General features: G+C 37.8%; 1 non-coding gene across 1 annotated transcript; it reads left to right on the forward strand.

Annotated features, from left to right (window-relative positions):
• The first annotated feature begins 5171 nt into the window (after positions 1 to 5171).
• On the forward strand, positions 5172 to 5244 carry TRNAE-UUC (transfer RNA glutamic acid (anticodon UUC)). The gene has a single exon. It is a non-coding gene; the product is annotated as a tRNA-Glu (tRNA).
• Positions 5245 to 5496: the final 252 nt, after the last annotated feature.

Raw genomic sequence — 5496 nt, forward strand, 5'->3', positions numbered from 1 at the left:
CATTTACAATGATAGATCACCCAGATAGAAAATTAAGAAATAAACACTGGACTTAAACTACACGTGAGACCAAATTGACCCAATAGACATGCACAAAACAGGCATCCAACAGCAGCACAATACATATTCTTCTTAAGCAAATGTGAAACAATCTCCAGGATAGATCATATGTTAGGCCACAAAAAGTTCTTAATAAATTTAAAATTTAAATTATATGAACCATCTTTTCTGACCACAATGTTATGAAATCAATTATAGCAAGAAAAACAGAAAATTCAAAAATATGTGGAAATTAATCAACATCCTATGAATAACCCATGGGTCATGGAAGAAATCAAAAGAGAAATGAAAAATATTTTGAAACAAATGAAAATGGAAAACACAAAATACCAAAACTTATGACTGGCAAAATGAGTTCCAAGAGGACAGGTTACAGCAATAAACGCCTACTTTAAGAAAAAAAAAAAAAAATCTCCACAACACTGTAAATCAATTATACTTCAATAAAAAAGAAAGAAAAAGACTCATATAAACAACTATCCTCGAAGAAGGCAATGGCACTGCACTCCAGTACTCTTGCCTGGAAACTCCCATGGATGGAGGAGCCTGGTGGGCTGCAGTCCATGGGGTCTCGAAGAGTCAGACATGACTGAGCGACTTCACTTTCATGCATTGGAGAAGGAAATGGCAACCCACTCCAGTGTTCTTGCCTGGAGAATCCCGGGGACGGGGGAGCCTGGTGGGCTGCCATCTCTGGGGTCGCACAGAGTCGGACACAGCTGAAGTGAATTAGCAAACAACTATCCTTACATTTCAAGGAAGTAGAAAAGAAGAAAATAGGCTCAAAATCAGTAGAAAGAAGGATCTAACAAAGATCAAAGTGAAATAGGTGAAACAGAGACTAAAAAGACAATTTTAAGGTCAATGAAACTAAAATCTGGTTTTTAAAAAAGATAAACAAAATTGACAAACCCTTAGCTAAACTAAGAAAAAAAGAGTGAAGATCAAATAAAATCAATATTGAAATAGGAGACATTACAACTGATAACACAGAAATACTAAGGACATAAAAACTATTATGATAAATTATACACCAACAAGGGGCTTCCCAGGTGGTGCTAATGGTAAAGAACCTGCCCGCCACTGCAGGAGACGTAAGAGACACAGGTTCAACCCCTGGGTCAGGAAGGAGGGCATGGAGGAGGGCATGGCAACCCACTCCAGTATTCTTGTCTGGAGGTTGCCATTATTGGTCTGTTCAGACTTTCTGTTTCTTCATCATTTAGCGTTGATAGGTTGTATACGTCTATGAATTTATCCATTTAGTCTAGGTTATCTAATTTGTTGGTATGTGTGTGTGCATGCTTGGAGAAGGCAATGGCACCCCAATCCAGTACTCTTGCCTGTAAAATCACATGGATGGAGGAGCCTGGTAGGCTGCAGTCCATGGGGTCTCGAAGAGTTGGACACGGCTGAGCAACTTCACTTTCACTTTTCACTTTCATGCATTGGAGGAGGAAATGGCAACCCACTCCAGTGTTCTTGCCTGGAGCATCCCAGGGACGGGGGAGCATGGTGGGCTACCGTCTATGGGGTTGCACAGAGTCAGACACGACTGAAGCAACTTAGCAGCAGTGTGTGCCTGCTAGGTCATTTCAGTCATGTCTGACTCTTTGAGACCCTATGAACTGTAGCCCACCCATCCCTGGGTCAGGAAGATTCCCCTGGAGTATGAAATGGCAACTCACTCCAGTATTCTTGCCTGGAAAATCCCATGGACAAAGGAGCCTGATGGGTTACAGTCCACGGGGCTGTAGAGAGTGAGACACAACTGAGCAACTGAGCACACACAAACACACGCTAAAGATAAGAAAATTAAAGGCAATATCCCTAATGGACATAGATGCAAAAATCTGCAACAAAATATTAGCAGACTAAATTCAAAAGCACAATAGGAGGATTATACACTGTAATCAAGTGGGATTTCTTCCAGGGATTCAAGGATGGATCAACACATGCAAATCAATATATGTGATATACCGCATTAACAGAATGAAGGATAAAAATCATAGGATCATTGCAATAGATGCAGAAAAATCATTTGATAAAATTTAATATATTTTCATTATAAAAACTCACAACAAACTGGGTAAAAGAAGAATTTATTTATCTGGCTATACCGGCTCTTAGTTGCAATACATGGGATCTTCAGTTGCAGAAAGCAAACCCTTAATTATGATATGTGGAATCTAGTTCCCTGACCAAGAATCAAACCTGGGCTGCCTGCATTGGGAGCGTGAAGTCATAACCACTGAACAACCAAGGAAGTCCTATCACATTTTTTTATTATTATTCAACATAGTACTGGAAGTCCTAGCCAGTGGAATTAAGCAAGAAAAGGAAATATAGGGCATCCAGATCAGAAAAGAAGAACTAAAACTATCTCTTTGCAGATACAACAATATGCCATATCAAAAACCTGAGGATTCCACCAAAAAAAAAAAATTGTCACCATGGTATCCACAAAGCTAAAACCTAATAAATTCAGTAAAGTTGTAGGATACAAAATTAATATACAAAATCAGTTGTGCCCACAAAATGGGAAAAAATATTCTCAAACAATAAAACCAACAAGGGATTAGATTCCAAAATTTACAAGCAGCTCAATATCCAAAAAACAAACAACCCAATCAAAAAGTGGGCAGAAGACAAAATAGACATTTTTCCAAAGAAAACATGCTGCTAAGTCGCTTCAGTCATGTCGGACTCTGTGCGACCCCAAAGACCGCAGCCCACCAGGCTCCCCCGTCCCTGGGATGCTCCAGGCAAGAACACTGGAGTGGGTTGCCATTTCCTTCTCCAGTGCATGAAAGTGAAGAGTGAAAGTGAAGTTGCTCAGTCATGTCTGACTCCTAGCGACCCCATGGACTGCAGCCCACCAGGCTCCTCCATCCATGGGATTTTCCAGGCAAGAGTGCTGGAGTGGGGTGCCATTGCCTTCTCCAAAGAAGACATACAGATGCCCAAGAGGCACATGAGAAGATGCTCAATATCACTAATTATCAGAGAAATGCAGATGAAAACAACAATGAGATATCACCTCACACCTCTCAGAATGGCTATTATCAAAAAACTTACAAAAAATAAATGCTGCAGAGGATGTGGAGAGAAGAGAACCCTTCCACATTGTTGGTAGGAATGTAAATTGATACAGCCACTATGGAGAACAGTATGGAGGTTCCTTACAAAACTAAAAATAGAACTACCATACCATCCAGCAGTCCCACTCCTGAGTGTATATCTGGAGAAAAACATAGTTTGAAAGGATACATGTACTACAATGTTCAATGCAGCACTATTAACAATAGCCAAGACATGGAAGCAACCTAAATTTGTCCACTGACAAATGAATGGATAAAGATGTGGTACATATATACAATGGAATATTACTCAGCCATTAAAAAGAATGAAATAATGCCATTTACAGCTACATGATTGGATCTGGAGATTATCATGCTAAGTGAAGCAAGTCAGACAGAGAAAGACAAATATTATATGATATCCCTTATATGCAGGATCTAAAAAAAATTATACAAATGAACTTATTTATAAAACAGAAACAGACTCACAGAGAATAAATGTATGGTTACTGGGGGAATAGTGGCAGAGAGGAATAGATTGGAAGTTTCGGACTGACTTGTACATACTGCTTGCTACATTTAGAATGGATAACCAACAAGGAACTACTGTACAAAATAAATAAATAATTGACTAATTTAAAATGTTATATTTAAAGCATTATAAAAACAATTACTACATATATACCAAGTATTTTTCAAAAAAAAAAAGATCAGTTTTGTTTCTATACAGTAACAATAAACTATCAGAAAAAGAAATTAAGGAAACAATCCAATTTATAATGGCATCTAAAAGAATAAAACACTTAGGAAAAGCTTTAACCAACAAGGTGAAAGATTTAAACACTAAAAAGTATAAAACACTGATGACAGAAGTTGAAGAAGATATAAATAAATAGGAAAATATTCTGTATTCATGGCTTGGGAGAATTATATTGCTAAAATGTCCATACTAGCCAAAGCCAATGCAATCCCTACAAAAATTCCAATGGCATGTTTCACAGATACAGAAAAAATGCTCAAATTCATATGGAACCACAAAAATTTCCAAAGCACAGAACAATCTTGAGAAAGAAAAGCAAAGCTGGAGGCATCACACTATCTGATTTCAAACTATATTGCAAAGCTGCAGTAATCAAAATAGAATTATCTGGGTATAAAAACAGATACATATATCCATTGAACAGAATAGAGATCCCAGAAATAGAGCCATGTTCATATGGTTAATTAATTTTCAACAGGAAGTCAAGAATATACAGCAGAACAGTCTTTTCAAAAAATGATATTGAGAAAACTGGACAGCTGCATGGAAAAGACTAAAACTGGATCCTTCTCTTACACCACACACAATAACCAACTTAAAATGGATTAAATACTTGAAAGTAAAACCTGAACCTGTAAAGAAGAAAACATAGGAGATGATCTCCTTGACACTGGTCTTGGATTTTTTGGATTTGACAACAAAAACAAAAACAAAAAGTGGATCAGCATGAAACTAAAAGGCACAGCAAAGCCACCGACAAAATGAAAAGCCACCTATGGACTGGGATGGAATATTTGCAAACCACATATTCAGTAAGGGGCTAATATCCCAAAATATACAAGGAACTCATACAACTCAACAGCATAAATAAATAAGTAACCCAATTGAATAATGGAGAGAGGACATTTCCAAAGAAGACACATAAATGGCCGGCAGGTACATGAAAAGATGTTCAACATCATTGGTCACCAGGGAAATGCACATCAAAATTACAATGAGATATCACCTTATAACTGTTAGGATGGCCATTATCAAAAAGATATAACAATTATCAGTGAGGGCGTGGAGAAAAGGGAAACCTTGTATACTGTGGTAGAAATGTAATCTGGTACAACCACTATGGAAACACTATGCAGGTTCCTCAAGAAATTAAAAATAGAACTACCATAAGATCCAGCAAGTCTATTTCTGGGTATATACACAAAGGAAACAAAATCACTTTTTTGCAGAGATATCTGAAAGACTGCTACAGCATTATTCACAGCAGGCATTCCCTGGTGGTCCAGTGGTTAGGACTTGGTGCTTTCACTGCTGAGGGCCCGGGTTCAATCCCTGATCAGGGAACTGAGATCCCACAGGTCACAAGGCATGGCCAGTAATAATAATAATAATAGATGGTGAAGGACAGGGAAGCCTGGCATGCTGCAGTCCATGGGGTTGCAAAGACTGAGCAGACATGACTGAGAGACTGAACAACAACAAAAAGGTATGAAAACAATATAAATTGTCCCTCAATAGATGAGTGAATAAAGAAATTGTGTAATACATATATAGTTGACTCTTTTTTTTTTCCTTTTTTTAAAATTTTATTTTATT

The sequence above is a fragment of the Bos taurus genome, chromosome 3 (assembly GCF_002263795.3).
Source record: "Bos taurus isolate L1 Dominette 01449 registration number 42190680 breed Hereford chromosome 3, ARS-UCD2.0, whole genome shotgun sequence".
NCBI lineage: Eukaryota > Metazoa > Chordata > Mammalia > Artiodactyla > Bovidae > Bos > Bos taurus.